The 21596-nt window shown below is 36.3% G+C and overlaps 1 protein-coding gene and 1 pseudogene across 1 annotated transcript in view; both read right to left on the reverse strand.

The window, feature by feature from the left end:
* ARHGAP24 (Rho GTPase activating protein 24) overlaps nt 1-21596 on the reverse strand; it is a 511574-nt gene that overhangs the window by 465844 nt on the left and 24134 nt on the right. The gene's annotated exons all lie outside the window — the stretch shown is intronic.
* Nucleotides 15210-18138, reverse strand: LOC115512458 (annotated as a pseudogene).

Consider the following 21596-nt stretch of genomic DNA (forward strand, 5'->3'; position numbering starts at 1 on the left):
ATTATTCTGTATTGTGTTTTTGTAAAGCCACTTTGGAATCCTAAAAGATAAAAAGAGTATATCTCTGAGACTAGATGGATAGGAAATAATAATTCAAATCTGGCTTGGCTTGGAAATGTCACCACCTCAGAAGGCAAACCATGCCAGCAATATTTACCTATGGATCTCACATAAATTCCAAATCTGAATACTATCATGACACTGACCAAGATAATGGGCTTTAAGGGGATACCATTCGTTATTCCCAATCTTAACTTTAATGCTATAATGTTTCATAAGGAGAGGAACTTCACATATATGAGCTCAGTGAATCCCACAAAGGGTTCTTACTGAGAACACAAGCACCCAACATGTTACATAATCAGACTGAAGCACAGATCCCTAACTTCCCTAAATAGATCTAGAAAGACCCTCAATACTTTCATGCAACAGCTACAGAGAAATTAGTGACTCAACTAATAGTCTTTGCCATATTTGCCTTATGAATTAAAGAAGGGGAAAGAAAAGAATAAAGTTTATCATCTTTAGGAAAAGTTTCATTTATGTTAGTGAGGTTGTCAATGGTACAAATAACAAATTTATATTTGTTTCAGGAGTGCATATGTTTATCTCTTCCAGACTGCTTCTCTAATCGTATTTGATTAAGTCATGTCTAAAATGGGTTTATGTTCTTTGAGATATAGCAATGGATGGCAATGAGGAGGTGCTCTGGGGTATATATGACTGGCTGCAAGCTACAATTGTAAATTATTTTTTTAATGGGAAATCTGGAGTCACATATAGTACTTGATTAAGTATTTTAGTTCTCAAAAGAAAATTTAAGTGACTTAATACATTATTTTCATTTTAGAGTTAACGGTGAAATTAGATGACACATGGGGACGTGTTAGACATGTAATAAGCATCCTTAAATAGCAGAGGCCTTCCTTACTGTCAGAGAAAAGAATGTGGTCTCCATTTATGTATGAGCCTTTGTTCTCAGTACTGAATAGCTAACATTATCGGAATACATCAGATAACATTCTACCATGTCAAAGACTGGCAGAGCCACCTGGATGTGTGTCAGCCGCCAAAGAGCCAAATGATCAGCCCATCTGGTATGTGGTCACATGACTAGCAGGCTATTTACATTCACGCATCAGACAGAGAGATCTTAACACAGCCAATTATATGAATTGAATATGAAGGGGAAAAGTGAGACTATAGCTCTATAGTATCTCTAAACTGACCCAAAGGAAGAAGAAAAATCACATGATTGTACAATTCCCTCACTTTGTATCCTGTGGACAAATGGAGACAGGATAACTGGACAGCACAGTATACTGAGACAGGCAAGAGTTTTGGAGCCAAATCCTGAATTCAAATCCTGACTCTACCAAGTTATGAGTTCTAAGACTTAGGCATATTACTTACGCTCTTTGAGTTACAGTCTCTACTTATGAAAAGGAGGAATATGACCATCTACCTAGTTATAACGGCTGTTGTGATGTTTACAGGTAATCCTTATGAAACACCTAGAACAGTTCGTGACCAGACGAGAATGCATGTAAATGGAAAGATAATGTAGAAAGAATAGTATAAGTATCAATAACAACACATTGCCTATATCTATTATCACCACGACCACAATGCTGCTGCTGCTGCTGCTGCTACTTCTAACACCAAAACCAACACTTATACGATATTATGGAGAGTGTGTTGTGAAAACAATGATTTGCAGTAAGCTAGGTATTTGCTATTTTGATGTTTCATCAATTGAGTTTATCACTTAAATCAAAAAACAAAAGCAAAACAAATATTCCGAGATGTATGATTGAGCTAGACTAAATTTATAAGGTTTATTTTATTAATGTGCCATTGGAAGTATATAAATATTCACAATGCTCTTGAATAAATCAAAGGTCAATTAAGAACCTTATTTTTCTTTTCCAGGCTTACCCTATATTCAGGTACTAATAAAACAGGTGCCTAGAATTTTTATATCCTTTTTTTATGAAGTTGTAATTGAATACTTGCCAGAACAATTGACACAAAGCATATTTTTCTAGAATCCAAACACAAACTGAATTGAAAACCAGCACTGTTATACACTAAGATACATATCATTTCCTATTTTCTATAAACTTCTCAGAAAATTCTACAGTTCAGTAACCAAACATTTGAATGATTTAAGAAAGGAGAGCTAAATAACTTGATAGCTTTCGTTTTTCCACTGACATTCTGATACAAAGTATTTCTTCCTAACATAGCAGCTTGCCATTAACTTTGGTTCGTGTCCTTGATGGTCACTAATAAATGATAATTCTATCAGGCTCTTAAATGGGTCATAATGAGACAGTTTCTGCAGAGTTTCTTGTGGGACTCATGAAAAATATGTACTCCTAAGAGCATTTTAAACAGGTAACAATTAGTTAAAATGAATCTCAACTAGTTTTATAAACTGAATAGAGAGGACATTAGAATCAGCAGTAGGGAGAGATGCTAAAAGGGGGGAAGGAGTGACCGAAAGACTGGAAATATCACTAAGAAGAGCATACTTTGAGAGTCAGGATATCGAGGCCATTGTTAAAGGGCTTGGGAAAAAGACCATTTAAGCAGGCATGTTATAACCAAATAAAATTTAAACTATAATTTGGTATAGTTTTTCTTAGCAAACTTTCATGCCTTCAAATTATCCTCTAATTTTTTTTTCCTACTCCTCCAACACACTTTCTACTTGAATAATTGTCATCTACCTGAGTGTTTCCTAAGTATACTACACATTGTCACCAACTTCATTGGCCAAATCATTAACCTTGCCTAATATTTCCTTTTCCCCATATTTGCCCAGCCAAGTCCAATTAATGCTCATTCATTTCTGCAGCTTCAAGATTTCCTGCACCAAGCATTTTACATGTTCAACTGATTATCCTCTGAATCAACACTGGTAGAATTGGGCACTACATGGATAAAGGAGACCTAAGTGAGTTAAATACCTTACAAGTAAGAGAAAAGACAACAGGTATTTTAGTATAAATTAGAAGGCAGAATGTGGACAAATAGTTAGGAATTTCCTTTCCCCTTATCATTGCCTGCATTTGCAAATTGTTATTGATTGAGGACCCACTGTGTTCTTGGTACTACATTAGACATTATTGAAAACTGTGGCAGAATTGGCTTTCTCAAAGGGAACATTACCTATGCTCACCCTCTCTATTAGGAATTTCTTATATAAAATGAAATCAAAGTAGGTAATGTAATCAGTTTTGGCATTTGCTGTATTCCTTGAGAAAATGGTATTGTAATTTGAGAAATTATTGCCTCTAGTGACTTATCCATATCCTTCTTCCATCACCTGGGCCTTCAGAGTTATGAATCATTTGAGAAGTCCCTGACAACCTTTTGACCTTTTGCATCACAAAACTGCATAACTCGTATATGTTTTCCTACACTGAATGTGGAAATTAAACCTCTTTTTAATACACTATCTGTCTTGCTTGGCTGGTTTATGATGAGAAAGAAGGCCAAATATGTTTTTGAAGCAATAATTCATCAAGTACAAAGGAAGAGTGTGCAAATAGCTACATCTTACTAAGTAAGCATATTTTTAAATCCTCATAAAATATGATATCATACCTCACCAAAGTTGTTAAAAATGACAGGGGTGGGGAGGAAGGTGTCAATATTTAAATGGACAGAAAAGGTATAAAAGTGACATGCAAAAGTCATCATCTCCACAAAAACATTTTTGCAAGATGGAATGTGGAAAATGATGTAGGAGAACATTTGACAACAAACCACAGACAGGGAGGACTTTGAAGACAGACAAAAAAAAAACATTCTCTCATTTCTCTTTTATAATCAACAAGATTAAAAGATTGTCAGTCCCAGTGAAGAACCCAGTGGAGGGAAGGGTGAAGGCATCCAACATGTGACCATATATTGCTTTGATCCTGGTGTCAACTGATGAGAACTGTATTCTTACAAAAACAAACACATTCAGGTCCTAGGAGAAACTAATTTCTTCTTTGTAAAGGCTTCTGGGCTGATTCAGTTGCTCTAAGAAAGGCAACTAAAATGATGAACTTAAATAATGATTTCATTGAGGTGTCGTTTCATGTGTGTCTTGATTCTGCAACAAAATTATAAACCATGTCACCCATTTCCAACCTGTCACAATAATTCATAATTAAAATAATTAATTTTCTTATTTACTTTGCAAACATTAAGGAAGTCTATGTATGATACCATGCCAGGTGTCATGAAAAAGGAATTAGCCCTGTGAGGACAGCCAGACAGTAGGGGACTCAAAATCTACCTTGAGTAGAAAGTGTAACTTCTCCACGTTTTTGTTTCCTTCCTGGGAAAGTGGTATAATAAGTGGGTTAAAAAATAAGTATATAGAACAATATAGAACAATGGCGCTCAGCTGGCGTTCAGTCCCTATTAATACATACCACTTAAAGGGAATTGAAGAGTAAATCATGATCATTATTCCTGAGGAGTTTAAAATCTAGGAAGACATATAAAACAGGTGACAAATAATTGTTATAACATATCATCTAACTGGTACTCCTGGGAACAAAGTCATTCTTCACAGCCAATTTTTCTGGTTGGCTAAGGATTTTACACTTTTTAAGCACTTTTTAAAAATTATTTGAGTTAGAAATGTCTCTAATAACATCTTGTATATTTATTTATTGTTCCCCCATGATAACCTGGACATCATTTATTATTTTCATAACTCTGCAATCACTTTATGAACACCAGTTTAGGGTACTTTGCTAAGTGGGCACTTTGCTAGGTCTGTTTGCTCTACCTTCAATGGCCTTAAATTGCTATAATTTTTAGGATTTCTGCGTGATATTTTTAGAAAGTCTCTTCTCCTTTCATTAGAGCCACTTCTTAAAGCTGTCAGAGTTTGTGTTTGTAATATCACTCTGCCTCCTAATTTTCTGCTTCAAATCTACATTATGAGTCTGGGGATGGAAATCACCAGGCAAGTTAGAATTGTTCTTTGTTCTTGCATTTCCAATAAATATTAAGTATTCATTGAAAAATATAAATACATACCAACTCCTAAAAGAGAAATTATTTTAGAAATGACTAATGAAATAATAAAAGTAAAGAATCAGTTTTTCAACCTGAAGTATAAAACATCAGCCTGACAAAATGCAAATAACATTAAAAATTTAATAAACTGGGTAAGCATTGCAGTAAGCATGATTGATGAAGGATTAATATCTTTATATGCAAGTACATATAAATCAACAAGAAGACAATGAAATAAAAAGCAACAGTGTAAAGCAAGTCACAAAGAAGAAATTATACTTAGTGAATGAACATATGAGAAAATAACCCTTTTAATGATCTAAAAAGTATATACATCAGTTAGCCTTTGGCTACTAAAGTAACAACTTTTTAAAAATATTTTTAATGTAAAAAGTTTTTAATTTTGTGAGAGCCATGTATTGGACATTCTGTTTTGAAGAGCAATTTAGAAATCAACATAAAGAATCATTAAAAATTCCATCGTCATATAATATTTGGAAATGCTACATAGGCAAAGATAATGTGATAGTAATATTTGTTGTTAAAGTTGGAAGGAAAATCCTAATTGTCCAAAAATAAGGGTTAGGTGAAGGAAATTATGTTTTATTGAATTATTATAGTTATATGGTAGTGTATTAACTAAACATGCTAAATATACAGGTTTAAATATATTCTGAAGCCTTCTCTTTGTTTAAAACAATAAGGTATTGGTCCATGTATTGACAAACTAACAGAAAAATAGAAAAAACTCAGAAATGGACCCAAGCACCATGGAAACTTGTTACATGATAAGAGTGTCATCTGAAATCACTGGGGAAAAGGTCGGACTTTTTTAAAACTGAGGTTGGGGAAATTGGATACCTATTTGGAAAAACATAAAAGTGAATCCTACCTCACACCATATACCACAATAAACTCCAAATGAATTAAATGTTAAAACAAACAAAAACAAACAGACAAACAAAAAAACATACAAGTACTACAAGAAAATGTAGATACATGGAAAGCCTTTCTAACTATAATTTAAAATTCAAATCCAATAAACATTTGATAAATTAAATAATATAAAATTAAAGAAAAAACTTTTGCATGACTTTTTGATTAGTCAAAAGATGAATGACAGAGAAGACATTTGCAATGTGTATCATGAAGAATAAATTTTCAATTTGTCACTTTAATATGTAAAAGCTCTTAGAAATTGAGAAATAAAAATACCAAAATCCCAATAGAAAAAAATGCACAAAAATATAAATTTGACCCCCCAAAAAAGGTATACAAATTTCCTGGCCCACAAAAATAAAAAAAGATGGAATTCTCAAAGTAAGACAAATTCAAATTAGGGGTACCTGAGTGGCTCAGTCAGTTAAGCATCTGCCTTTAGTTTAGGTCATGATCTAGCAGTTTGTGAGTTTGAGCTCCACATCAAGCAAGGCCCACATCAGGCTCAGCCCTGCATCTGCTTGGCATTGATGGTGTGGAGTCTGCTTGGGATTCTCTCTCTCCCTCTCTCGATGTCCCCCAACTCTGTGCTAGTGCTCTCATTCTCCTTCCCTCTCTCTCAAAATAAATAAATAAACTTTAAAAAATGAGTTAAAAGACTTACTAAGGTACATGTAAAAAAGACTTGAGGACAGAGTGCCTGGACGGCTCAGTCGGTTAAGCATCCAACTTTGGCTCAGGTCATGATCTTGCAGCTTGGGAGTTTGAGACACATGTTGGGCTCTGTGCTGACAGCTCAGAGCCTGGAGCTTGCTTCAGATTCTGTGTCTCCCTCTCTCTCTGCCCCTCCCACTCCTCCACTCACTCTCTGTCTCTGTCTTTCTCAAAAACAAATAAACATTAAAAGAAAAAGATTTTGGGGGGAGGAATTGCAAAATTCCTCTGCTTTGAGGATTTTTTGGATCATAAGAGCATGTTTGGTTCACCCATGCAGTACAGACTAAAAGTTCTGAATAATAAAGCCTAGGCTCAAGCTTCCTACATGAGTTAATTCTGAAGAATACATCATCTCTCAGAGAATTCCCAGCAGGATTGAGACCCAGCTGCTCAGAGCCATCACCTTCTCCATAAGCACCCTTCATTGCCTTTTCTTTCTCCCATGTCTGGCTTCACTTCTTCAACAGGCTTCCTTGGATCACCTCCCCACAAATGATCTTCACTCAAATCCTTGTTTCAGGGTCTGCTTTGGGAACACCCAAACTGAGACAGGTTGTATTACTTTTAAATAAAAAAAAATTAATCACAAAAGCTATCACTTTTATCACAAATTTAAAATAATTCCATATATTTTATTAATGCAGAGGCAACACATGATCCAGTGGGTCAGCTGAGCCAGTCTGAGTTTGTAGTCAATAGGTCACTGGACAAGAGCTTTAGACAAGTTTAATTAGGGCTTCCTTCCTCTTCACTGTTAACGCTTTTCTCTCTACCAGTCCTGATGCAAAGGGTCACTGGGTCTGTGAGTGGCTTATATCTGAGAAGAAATCCCTGTGTGTTTCCCCTACATAAGCCTAATTTCTCAGAACCCCAGGAGCCCAAGTAGGGAAGTGACCAGAAGTCTGAGCCCTGCAGGTCTTTGAGTGTGGAAGATTGAAAGGAAAAGAGAAGGGAGCTTCATTCAGGAACCTTAGCAGGAGCAAAAAGGCCAGCTATCTTTTTCCACACTGAGCAGCTCTAGGGAAGAATCCTCTTTCTTACCTATTCCATCTTCTAAAGGCTGCCAATATTCTTTGGCAGTCTGCTTCCATCTTGAACGCCAACAATGGCAGGCAGAGTCTTTCTCCATCACTCTGATATTGACTCCTCTCCCTCTTTCTTCATATTTGAAGGACACTTGTGATGACATTGAAATCTTCTGGATAATCCAGGATAATCCCTTTATTTTAAACCTAATTCCACCTATAAACTGAATTCCCCATTTTCCAGCTAAAGTAACGTATTCACATGTTTCAGGGTAAACAGTCAATTGGGGGGTCACTATTTTGCCTATCATAAATGGTGTGTATTTTTTCCTCTGACATTTTCTAGTTAGTTAATTGCTGATTTCCAGGAATGCTACTATTTTATGTATATTAATCTTGAAACTGGTGAACATGCCAAATTCATGTCTAAATTATTCTAATGATATATCTAATGCTTCTCTTGGATTTTCTACTTAGTCAGTTTCATTATTTGTAATTTTTTCTTTTCCTTTTAAGTTCTTGCATGTCTTATTTTTCTTGCCTTTTAAATTTGGCTAGGACATCCAGCTGAATAATGGGGATAATCACAGATTTCTTATCCTGTTGCTGACTTGAACAGGAATGTTTATAAGTTTTTCTAAATAACAATAACATTTGTAGGATGTTTTTGATAGATATCTCTTTTCAAAATAGTAGAAAATTTTCTCTATCCTTAGTTTACCAAGAGTTTATATCATAATTGAGTGTTGAATTGTACCGAATGCTTTTTCTCTGTTGAGAAAACCATATGAAATGTTCTCCTAAATTTTATAGGTGTCTGAAATTGAACCATCTTTGCATTTTTGGATTTGGATAATCTTTTGGCTATCATGTAGTTTTTTATACACTGCTGAAAATATTTTGTCAACGGTACATTAAGGTTTTTGCTTTTATAGTCATACATGAAAAAATACTAAACTATTTCTTATTCTTATCCTTATATCCATTTTTAACATCAAAGTTACACAAGCTGCATAAAGTGGTTCAGTTAGATTTCCCATTTTGAGTGTCTGACCCAGTTTGCCTAAGATAGACATTTTCTGCTCTTAAAGGTTTTTTAAAATTATGCCTATAAATATCTGGGATTGTTATTTGAAGATTGGTGTGGAAGAAGGGCAAGACATTTTACCACTAATTTTATTTCTTTCATGGTTACTGATTTATTCATGATTTCTGTTTTTCGAGACTAGGTTAATAATTTATATTTTGTTAGAAAATTATGTATTTCATCTAAAACTTCAAGTTATTACTGCCATCTGGTCATGCTACTCTCCTACAAACTTTAAATCCCTTTGTATCTGTAGTTTTAATGTGTTTTCCTTCCCAATGCTATTAATTTGTGCTAGCTCCCTTTTTTTCCTGCTCCCATCCATAGATGGCAATTTCTCCTGCAGCTGCCAACAAATAGTTTTGTGTCATGGACAAATCCTCCTGTGGGAAAGGAGATGAGAAGACATTTGAGAGAGGAGTAAAAGGTCAAAGAACCTGAATGAGGCTGCTTCTCTCACTAGAGAAAGATGATGTGAAGGAACTTAGAAAAGAGGAGAGCATTTAGTGATTTGAATAAATATCTGCAGAACAGTCTATTAGAATGGCCCTCTATAAATTAGCCTCTATGAATATGGAAAGAATACTATAATACCTTTGTTACCCATCTAACTCCATAATTTATCTTGCATTTTCAGACTCTCATAAATATTTAATAAAGTGCTACTGACATGAGAATTTTAGACAATATAAATCAATTTATGTAATAGCTCTAAGACTCATTGTGACTGACATTTTGCATAAGCAAAGCAGTAGATAAAATTATATGTGATAGTTAATGTATTGCTGCAAAAGGCAATCCAAATATCTCATTCTTAAACTCATTAAAAAATAAATGGATTACCTATATAAGAGAACTGCTGGGGATATGATTAGTTACTGAATGTGGAAAAGGTGAACAATGTGACCAAGAATTAACACTAGAAAAGAAAAGGGATACACTGTGTGTGAAGTATTATGCTGAAAGAGGGAACTTGCATCATCAAAGAGTAAAAGTTGTGGGAATTGTATGACAATGGACCACTCCACAAAGACTTTCAATAAGACTGACTAGAACCTAATTTCCACAGACAGAAAACAGGAATTCAGGTCATTTATGTGAGAACAAATTGGAGGTAAAAGCAACATACACACATTAGGACCCCTGTCATGACAATTCTCAAATAGAACAAGAGAAGACACTGAAACTGTGACTTAGGTCAAACCTCTCATGCAGACATCAAAATTATAAAGAAACCAGAATCAGGCAATCTGAAGAGTGGAGAAGAGAACCCATCCCAAAAGGGGAAAAAATCGTGGAAAAAAAAACAAAGCAATAGATAAGAAAGCATTTGACAATCTCAGATACATTGGCATTTATTATTTTAGTACCCAAATATCACCTATTCTTTTCTTAATTAATATTTTCTTTTTTTAACTTCATTTATTCATTTATTTGAAAAAGAGAGATAATCCCAAGCAGAGCCCAATGTGGGTCTCGAGCTCACAAACCTTGAGATCAAGACCTGAGTTGAAGTCAAGAGTTGGAGTCTTAATTGACTGAGATACCCAGGCACCCCAAATATCACCTATTCTTTCAAAACATTTTCCCCTGGCCACGTGGCTCTGGTGTTAGCTGACTATGACTGAGCCCCAATCGGTTGGATGTACATATTCTACTGAGCTGAGCTAATCGGAGCCTGTTGAGATTGCCCAAGCTTGTGCTAGGAGAAGAAAACTCTTCTTTTCTCCTTGTCAGGCTGTAGGAATGTGAATGAGGTCTTCCTACAGAAGGTTCCCTTACTGATGGAGAATACAGTCTCAGAGAAAAGAACCATCACACTGAGATGAAAGAGATAAACGTGAAGAATCCTGACAGCAGTCAACCCCCAGACCCAGTCAACCCTAATGTTACTTCCACACCAACCCCTCCTACCATTTGCTTATATGAGCTGACAAATTCCTCTCTGTGTTAAAATGATTTCAAATTGGTTTTCTGTCTTCAGCAAAGATTCATGACTAAAGACCAGATATATATATATATATATAGATAGATATATATAGATAGATAGATAGATAGATATAGATATATAGATATATATATGTACAATCAAGTAATTAAAGAAAAAACTACAAGAAACCTCTAAAGAGAAAAAGGAAGTAGTTCTAAACTGAGAGTATTTATTTAGGCAGCTGGACAGGAGAACTGAAAAATTGAACAAAAGAAAATGTTTCTCTTAAATGTGGTGTGCTATGATTATTTTGCACTGCTTTTGTAAGTGGGTTAAAAATTATGGTTAGCTGACCAGTGAGGGCATATTAGTAGTCCCAGTGGCCAAAATGAACACTGAAGGAAGAATCTCCACATGGCTGACATGGCAGCAACTGGGAAAAGATTTATGTCTCCTCTGGTGGCCGATCATGCTTGATTCCTCTTCACTTCCGATACACTTCCTCTTCACTCAAGCTGTCCACCGGAGGTTTGGCAGCCACTTATGAACTGACACAATCTAATAAATTTCTTTCCCAACCTCTTTTGGAGTTAGATGGAAAATTCCCTGAAAAATCACCTCTTGATTGAGATATTCCTATGAATAAGTAAAGGTCTAGTAGCTATTATCTGCTACCTCCTGTAGAGCAGGAGGTAAAAGGCAGGAGTGACAGAGAAGTGTTGAAGATTGACAAAGCAGAGACAAAGCCAAATTAATCTAAGGGGCAGGAAATGTAAGCCAGAGCTAACCATGAGTTGGTTGAGATGATTCATACACCTAACCTGAGAATACACTCAAATCCTTCAGCACTCTGTCCTCTGGAGTGTGAAAAATTGACAGCATATTGATTTCTCCCACCCTTTGTTAATTGACTTATGATTAACATACCATGTTATATTAGTTTCAGGAGTACAATATACAGTAAAACCTTGGATTGCAAGTAACTTGCTCTGCAACTGTTTCACAAGACAAGCAAACATTTCTAATAAATTTTAACTTTATAAAAGAGCAATGTCTTACATGATACTGTATATGGAAAATGCAAAAGTTTCCACCAAAAAAACCTGCTAGAACTGATTCATGAATTCAGCAAAGTTGCAGGATATAAAATCAATGCACAGAAGTCGGTTGCATTCCTTTCCACCAACAATGAAGCGACAGAGAAATCAAGGAATCGATTCCATTTACAATTGCACCAAAAACGATAAAATACCTAGGAATAAATCTAACCAAAGAGGTGAAAAATGTATACACTGAAAACTATAGAAAGCTTATGAAGGAAATTGAAGAAGACACAAAAAAAAAATGGAAAAAGATTCCATGCTCCTGGATAGGAAGAACAAATATTGTTAAAATGTCAATACTACCCAACGCAATCTACATATTCAATGCAACCTCTATCAAAATAACACCAGCATTCTTCATAGAGCTAGAAAAAATAATCCTAAAATTTGTATGGAACCAGAAAAAACCTGAATAGCCAAAGCAATCGTGAAAAAGAAAACCAAAGCAGGAGGCATCACAATCCCAGACTTAAAGCTATACTACAAAGCTGTAATCATCAAGACAGTTTGGTACTGGCACAAGAACAAACACTCAGATCAATGGAACAGAATAGAGAACCCAGAAATGGACCTACAAACGTATGGCCAACTAACCTTTGACAAAGCAGGAAAGAATATCCAATGGAATAAAGACAGTCTCTTCAACAAGTGGTGCTGGGAAAACTGGACAGCAACATGCAGAAGAATGATCCTGGACCACTTTCTCACACCATACACAAAAATAAACTCAAAATGGATGAAAGACCTAAATGTAAGACAGGAAGCCATCAAAATCCTTGAGGAGAAAGCGGCCAAAACCTCTTTGATCTTGGCCGCAGCAACTTCTTACTCAACATGTCTCCGGAGGCAAGGGAAACAAAAGCAAAAATGAACTACTGGGGCCTCATCAAAATAAAAAGCTTCTGCACAGCAAAGGAAACAGTCAGCAAAACAAAAAGGCAACTGATAGAATGGGAGAAGATATTTGCAAATGACATATCAGATAAAGGGTTAGTGTCCAAAATCTACAAAGAACTTATCAAACTCAACACCCAAAAAACAAATAATTCAGTGAAGAAATGGGCAAAAGACATGAATAGACAGTTCTCCAAAGAAGTCATCCAGATGGCCAACCGACACATGAAAAAATGCTCAACATCACTCATCATCAGGGAAATACAAATCAAAACCACACTGAGATACCATCTCACACCTGTCAGAATGGCTAACATTAACAACTCAGGCAACAACAGATGTTGGTGAGGATGCAGAGAAAGAGGATCTCTTTTGCACTGCTGGTGGAAATGCAAGCTGATGCAGCCACTCTGGAAAACAGTATGGAGGTTCCTCAAAAAATTAAAAATAGAACTACCTACGACCCAGCAATTGCACTACTAGGTATTTATCCAAGGGATGCAAGCATGCTGTTTCTAAGGGGAACATTCACCCCCATGTTTATAGTAGCACTATCGACAATAGCCGAAGTATGGAAAGAGCCCAAATGTCCATCGATGGATGCATGGATAAAGAACATGTGGTGTGTGTGTGTGTGTGTGTGTGTGTGTGTATATGTATATATGTATATGTATATATGTGTGTGTGTATATATACGTACATACACACAATGGAGTATTACTCAGCAATGAAAAAGAATGAAATCTTGCCATTTGCAGCTACGTGGATGGAACTAGAGGGTACTATGCTAAGTGAAATTAGTCAGAGAAAGACAAATATATGACTTCACTCATATGAGGACTTTAAGACCCAGAACAGATGAACATCAGGGAAGGGAAGCAAAAATAATATAAAAACAGGGAGGCGGACAAAACATAAGAGACTCTTAAGTATGGAGAACAAACACAGGGTTACTGGAGGGGTTTTGGGACGGGGGATAGGCTAAATGGGTAAGGGGCATTAAGGAATATACTCCTGAAATCACTGTTGCACTATATGCTAATTTGGATATAAATTAAAAAATAAAATAAAAAGAAGAGTGATGTCTTGCAATACACGTAGTATATGACACTGAATGCCACATGATCACAACTGAGACAATTGTTCTTTTCTCTCTCTCTCCCTCTCTCTCTCTCTCTCTCTCGATGCGGGATTGTAGGTGATCATCTCCATGCTCAGATGTTTAGTCCCAGGCAGTAGCATTTGGCAGAAAAATCCCAGTGATTTTTCAGAACGCTGGAAGGTACCCACAACTAGCACTAGCGTATTTTTTGTCCCTTCAAAGCACCTATGGACAGTTTTTTGCTTTTCCATGTAAGAGTAAGCTAAGGAATACTTTATTTCATTCTAGGTCATTGGATAGGTTCCTTGTTAAAGTTGCATGAAAAGAAAAAGATTCCATTGAGCCAATAGATAGCAGTGATTCTGTCAGTGATAGTGAAAGTCATCCTACACAATAACCCACCTTTCCTCTCCCGTGTCTCCCAAACACCAGCCACAAAAGTTTTCAAAGCTTAACTGCAGGTTGATTTGTTTATTTGTCTTTATATTTTATATTTTCTTTATTGTTTTGTATTATATTACAGTATTGTAATCATTTTTATAGGAATATTTTTAGGTTGTGGAACAAAACACTTGAGTTTCCATTATTTCTTATGGGGAAATTTGCTTTGATACACAAGTGCTTTGGATTATGGGAATGTTTCTGGAACGAATTATGCTCGCAAACCAAGGCTTTACTGTAATGATTCAACATTTCTATACATGACACTGTGTTCATCATGATAAGTGTACTCTTAATCCCCCTTATCTATTTCACCCCTCCCCCCACTCACCTTCCCTTTGGCAGCCACTCGTTTGTTCTCTGTATTTAAGAGTATGATTTTTTGTTTGTCTCTTTTTTTCTTTGTTTGTACATTTGTTTTGTTTCTTAAGTTCCACATATGAGTAAAATTACATGGTATTTGTGTTTCTCTGTCTTAATTCATTTAGCATTATACTCTCTAGGTGCATTCATATTGTCCCAAATGGCAAGATCTCATTCTTTTTTATAATTGAGTTATATTCCATTATCTATATATCTATCTATCCATACACATATGTATATATATATACCACATCTTTATGCATTCATCTTGGGTTGCATCCATATCTTGGTTAGTGTAAATAATGCTACAATAAACATCTGGGTGCATATAGCTTTTCAAATTTGTGTTTTTCTTTTCTCTGGGTAAACACCCAGTAGTGGAATTACTGGATGATGGAGTACTGATTTTAATTAGCCTCTAATTCATTTGCACTTCCTTGTGACAATGGGAAATAATTTAACCTTTCTCAGCCCCTCTTCCTTCTGGATCAAAAAATGGATCATCATTATCATATAATATCTAATAGTCTTAGCTTTGTATTTGTTACATATAAATTAAATAGCCTTTTTCTTTTTTAAAAAAAATATGACAAGATATAGAGAAAGCTGATCAGGACTCAGCTTCCTTGAACTTCAATTCAATTAATTATTCATGACCTACATTGCTAAATTAGCCTAGGGCTCCCCTACATTTCCAAACAATTATGAAAGACATGGTAAATTAAAAAATCCTTTAGCATCCAGATGGCAAACCTTTAGTAAAATATAGTAACTGCAACCACTCTATAGTTGAGTATTCTCTGACAGCATTTTCAACATCCACAGTACACAAGTTATAATGGCCCTGAGTGACTGAAATTTAACATTTAATGAGCAACTACAATGGGTCAGGTACTAAGCTATAGTATCTCCAACTACAACAGCAATAAAAACAACCTAAATAACAATAACTAGGAGAATGACTAATATGTACTTGTACTTACTATGTGCCAGGCATTTTGCCAAGCAGTATCTCATTTCATCCTTATAGCACAATGCTATAGAACTATAACTATCTACATGTTACAATTGAAGCCCAGTGAGGCTAAGTAATTTGCCAAAGGTCACATGGTTAATTAGTGGAGAAATGAGATGAGAACCCAGACTGCCTATTATGGGTTAAATTGTGTCCCTACCCAAAAAGATATATTTTTCCATGTAAATCTTTTGTTTCAATAAATAAAACATATTCATAGCTTCTATTTTATATCACATTTACAGATGAGGAATACTTCTAGGCCCAAATAGGTTAACAGCGAAGCTACTACTGCTGGAAGGAATGCATGCCCACACTCTAGGCATTTTAAGCCTAAAAGGAGAGACTTAATATTAGAGAACACCACACTTCACCCTCTAGGCTAGAGAACTGAAACCAGAGGAAAAGCAGAAGACTTAGTGAAGCTCCTGTAACCACCATCTGATACCCTCACCTTCATGCTACAGAAGTAAATGACAGCTGTGCTACTTTTAGGTAAGCTAGAAGTAGGTTTCCTGACTACATTAAGTGAAACTTTCTCTCATTGTTAACAACTGCACCACGGGCATTAGCTACAGAAAAGTATCCACTGATAAATACATACTATTAGTGAAGAGGGAGCCACACAGGTATCTTGTTTCTTCAAATATCAGGAACTTCCACATCATAGCAGGAGAGCAGTGGATCAACTCCACCTCTCCCAAAGGTTCAGTCCAAAAACTTCCTGTTGGCATTTGCACCAAATAAACCTCCCCTTCTGGCATCATCTGAGGGACTAGGAGATCCAGCTGGCTTTCTAGGGGATTGGAAGCTCATATTTTATGATCCCTATTATAGATCTCAATCCACCAGCTATTTCCTCAGGCAGGTAGTTCTGACCAATTTGGACATCAACATCTTTTTTGGTGGCAATTTTGTACATAGGAATCGCTTTTTGCACTGCAGCCCTTACCAGAGGGAAATCCTGTTTCCTGCAATGAACAATCATCATTCTGGGCTCCAACAATTGGCACAAACCCTGGAGGACAAATCCATCCAGCAGCACTTTGTACCTGGTTGTATCTTTTACCACTTTGCTGAGTCTCTGTTTTGCTTCATTTAGTAGTAGGTCTGTAAAAAGGTCTTCTCTCGCTCTGAGGACTTTGAGTCTTGCTTGATTCATCAAATTAAACATCTGAATTTTCTCCTCCTGCTCAATCTGCTTTTCTTTTTTCTCATAGTATTCCATTATCTTCAGTCTTTGGGTTTGCACAAGACAACCTTTCTCAATGTTGAACACTTCCTCTGCCTTTGCATCTATTTCTTCTGCTTTCTCATTGGATTTTTGTTCAATAAAAGCCATCATATGCTTAATCTGCTTTTGCACACCAACATCACTGAGGGCCATGGCAAAAGCAGTGCTAGGCTGGAGAAGAGATTAGAAGGGCCCCAAAAGGACATTTTGAAGTCCTAACCCCCACTGCCTAGGAATATGACTTTATTTGGAAATATAGTTATTGTAGATATAATTAGTTAAGATGAGGTCACACTGGTGTAGGGTGGCCCCTAGTCCAATATGTGTCCTTATGAAAGGATGGCCATGAACACAGAGACACGAAGCAAGAACACAGGCGACAATGACGACAGAGATTGGAGTTATATAGCTACAAACCAAGGAAGATTGCCAGCAAACCACCAGAAGCAGGAAGATGCACAGTATGATTTCCTTACAGGTTTCAGAGGGACCATGGCCCTGCTGACATCTTGATTTCAGACTTTCAGCCTCCAGAACTATGAGAAAATACATCTCTGGGTTTTGAAACTACCTAACTCCAATGCCTTCAGCATGCCATGTTTTATTACCACATCAGCATTAAATCTTTCCTGGATGATAAAAGAAATATTCAATTATATGTAAAATAGGTATCATTTTTCAATTTTAATGAATTCTAATTACATGAAGATCCACATAAGACAGATATATATATTTTTTAATCAGAGTTCCTAGTCTCTGCCCCAGCTGTCATAAACACAATTTTTGTAGTTATTTTTAAATATTTTGCAAAATAGCCTTTTAAATTACAGGAATGGTCAACATCTATCCTGAAGCAATTTTCATCTTTAAAAACGGATTCATTGTATTTTGTGGGTGGCTGTTCAACTATTTTATTTAAATTACCACACTCTAAGAGCTCATCTGGAAGAAACAGACTAATAGTAGAAAGGACAAACAAGACAAGCTTACACCATACATGATCCTACGCAACCAACAATTTACCAGACCACAGACACGGATTTGCCTTCCAGAGGAAAAAACCAGGAGAGGGAATACAGACTCAGGGGAAAGACAGGAAAGATACAGTGAGGATAGTCTTAGAGACTTCCAAGTCTTAGAGAAAGAGATGGGCACACAAGGAAAAGCAGGCGGGTGAGCAGCAGAAAAAATGACCTGAACATACAAGGGGACAGGTGGATAACCTGCAAGGAAATGGGGAGGAGGGTTGAGGGGAAGGAGAGAGGGGGTGGTGGGGAGGGTACAGAGAGATTTGTAAGGGAGAAAAATATTCTGATTGTGTGAAGGTGTGACATTTTGTCTGTTCATTGCCCTGATGGCAGACATTTCTTCAGGGTCCTAGTGGCAGCTTCGACATGAAATGAGACATTCCATGGCACTTTTTCATAAAGATAAGTATCCAGTCAAAAATCCAAAGGAGGAAAGTCCTACTCTTATAAGTCTTTTTTTTTTTAATCTTGGCAAAGTATTTCTCTGAAACAAAAGAGCAGTGTATATCCCCATCACATTGTTGAAGAGTCCCTTTTAAGAGCCGCCACATCACATGCAATACTTGATCACCATCAAAGCCCAAGTTTTCTAGTGCCAAGAGCCAAGTGTTCTGTGGTTTGATCTTTGAAAAATATTTCTGGATAGTAAAGATCAAGGGCCATAAATATGGAGACACATCTTGTCACCATTCTACATTTGTGCTATTAGAGTATGATATCTATTAGGAGCAGGGGTTTCTCAGTAAAAGGCACAATTACAACAGCCCATAGTACAAAAGTAGCATTTTTAATGTATCGTATTTAATTTATAAATATATAATTGTAAATGTATTTATTACGTATTATAAATGTAAATATACATATACTAATTAAAATTACATGAAAAGCCTCAGGGTTCAAAGTAAATATCCTTTAACAAATTCAAACCAGAAAAAGTATCATGAAAAAGCAAAAGGAAACTCAGCAGCATTACAGTTGCAGATCTTGAAGCACATTTTTATTATGCTTTAAGAATAAACATGCCACCAGGTTAGAGTAGATGAGCCTTTCTAAATACCTGGATAAAGAAAGAGTTTCTCAAAGAGAAAGCTTTCTTCAGGTCCTGCTTCAACTTTCAGTGCTAGAAACTGTTTCTATATTTAATATACTGATAAAAAGTCCTCTATAACACATTCCATATGTTTTTAAATGTGTGCATATATCTTTTTTATAATCTAGATATTCCTTTTATACTTTGTTTTTTTAATCCAATTAAGCAATATCCAGTTAAAACACACAGATAAAAACTAATACTAGGAAGTAGAATCTGATAAATGATACAATCAAGTGTATAGCTAGAATTCTCTAAAACTTAAGACAATGGAGGGATCACTCCTTGCAGGGACAGACTGGAGGAAAGGTTTCATGGAAGGACAGGACAGGACCCAGGGCTGACCAGACTCACACAAGAAGGGAGGAGGGAATTCCAGGCAGGGAAAGGACTGGAAAAGGGAGTAATACTGGGATGTGGGAGGAGGACAGTGGAAAGACACAGAGAAAGAAGGTTGACTGGGTCAATTATGACTGGAAAGCCCCAGCAAGAAGTGTAGCCAGTGTAGACTTGGGGAGAGGAAAGATAGGAAGAAAGCAGTGGTTTACTGAACTGGCACCAATATGAAAGATGGATTTAATTGCAGCAAAAGCTAAAGGCAGATAAATTAAATGGTTGCACAAAACAGCAATAATCCAGGTGTCAGAAGGTGGAGGGCCTGGGGAAGGGTGACAGTAATGAGAATGGAAGGAAGGAATATTATGAGAAATGAATGCTCAGAGCTTGGAGACAGGATGTTGGAGTTTTATCTATAGGATCTGCATTGTGCTTCTATTTCGGCTGGTGGTGACAAAACATTTCTGAGCCTTTTTAGCCTTAGGTCAAATGCTTATGAGTCAGGAAGAGAAACATTCTTTTTTTTTTTTTTTTTACCCCAGTTTTATTGACGTAAAATTGACAAATGCAGTTGTAAGATATGGAAAGCATACATCACAGAGAAATACTCTTCGAGAGCTGTAATTTAAGAATGGAAGACCACTCCTGCAACCTTCAGAATAAACCACTCAATTCTGCCCATATCTCTCTTAAGTTGGAAATTCTTTTTTTGAAGTTAGCATTTTTAATGCGGTATTTTCTTTAATAATAATCTTGACCTTGTTGCCCCCAAATTATTGTTGTTGGGTGTATCTGAATCAGGATTTTAGGAAAGATATTTCATGTCTTCCCTAACTGCCTTACATAGGAGGAATCACATGAGCAAAGTGAAGGTATATTTTAACTGAGATATGCTTTCTATATCTCAATATATTTCTATATATTGAGTGGAAAACTCAATCCTGAGGCCATATACCTGGAAACTTCAAAAATCTGAATCAATTCTAATGGCCAAAGAATACATTTTAAAAGTTTTTTTTAATTGTACTGAAAAGACAAAAGAGATATGAAAAAATTCATGGACTCACATACATGAAATTGATTCATAAGCAAAGATGCCAAGCTTCTCTTCAAAGTTTAACCAGAATTTAGACACTTTTCTAACAAGAAGGCTACCTGCATTTTCAGGCAGGTAGAAAACAGAAATAAAGAAAGTGGCAAGACTTTCATTCTTTGACTCTTTTATTAAACAACCAGTTATTGAATATCCATTTCTATACAAGGTGACAACTACAAAGATGAAGAAGAACCTGTCCCTGGGTGAATAATAGTGAAGTCTGGGATTTAATAGTACATTATAGTTTATAAGGTCCTTTCTCTTCATGTGTGAAGATCTCCAACAACCCTCAGAAAAAGTTAGGAAACACTTCTATTTTTTTAGATCAGAAAGTAAAATGATAAAAGGTCTTCTGTAACCCACATCTCATAATGCTCATGCCCATTACTGTTTCCTGGGTTATTCTCTTTATTCTGATGAGAATGCTCTCACTTACTCATTCAGATATTGATGAAATCCATAAATATAACTGAATACCCACCACACACCAGGCACCAAAGGCTTTGGCATGAAGAAGACGAAATAAACAGAATCGTTGTCCTCAAAAAGTTCACATTCAGGTAGGAAGGCAAGTAAACAGCTTTAGGGAAGTGATCAGTGACCCAAAAGTAAGCCCCGTGTGTCAATGTGCAAATCTCTGGGAGCTCCCTCCCCCAGGACCATGCAAATCTGACCATCCTAGATCAAGACCCATCTTCACTATACAGCCTTCACTTTACAAAACCTCAGTTCACATTTGTTTGGTTTTGCCCCCAAATTTCCAAACAATTAGAGTCTACAATTTAATCCTCCATTATGTATATCCTTTTATATCTTCATTTTTTTAATGTTTATTTATTTTTGAGACAGAGTGAGTGAGCAGGGAAGGGGCAGAGAGAGAGGGAGGGAGGGAGGGAGAGAGAGAGAGAGAGAGAGAGAGAGAGAGAGAGAGAGAAAATCCCAAGCAGGCTTCACACTGTCAGCACAGAGCCTGATGCGGGGCTTGATCTCACAAACCTTGAGATCATGACCTAGGCTGCAACCAAGAGCTGGACACTTAACTGACTGAGCCACCCAGGAGCCCCAAATCTTCAATTTTTTTAAGTTTATGTATTTATTTTGAGAGAGAGAAAGAGCACAAGCAGAGGAGGGGCAAAGAGGGAGAGAGAGAGACAATCCCAAACTG

Source organism: Lynx canadensis, chromosome B1, assembly GCF_007474595.2.
Source record: "Lynx canadensis isolate LIC74 chromosome B1, mLynCan4.pri.v2, whole genome shotgun sequence".
NCBI classification, from domain to species: Eukaryota; Metazoa; Chordata; class Mammalia; order Carnivora; family Felidae; genus Lynx; species Lynx canadensis.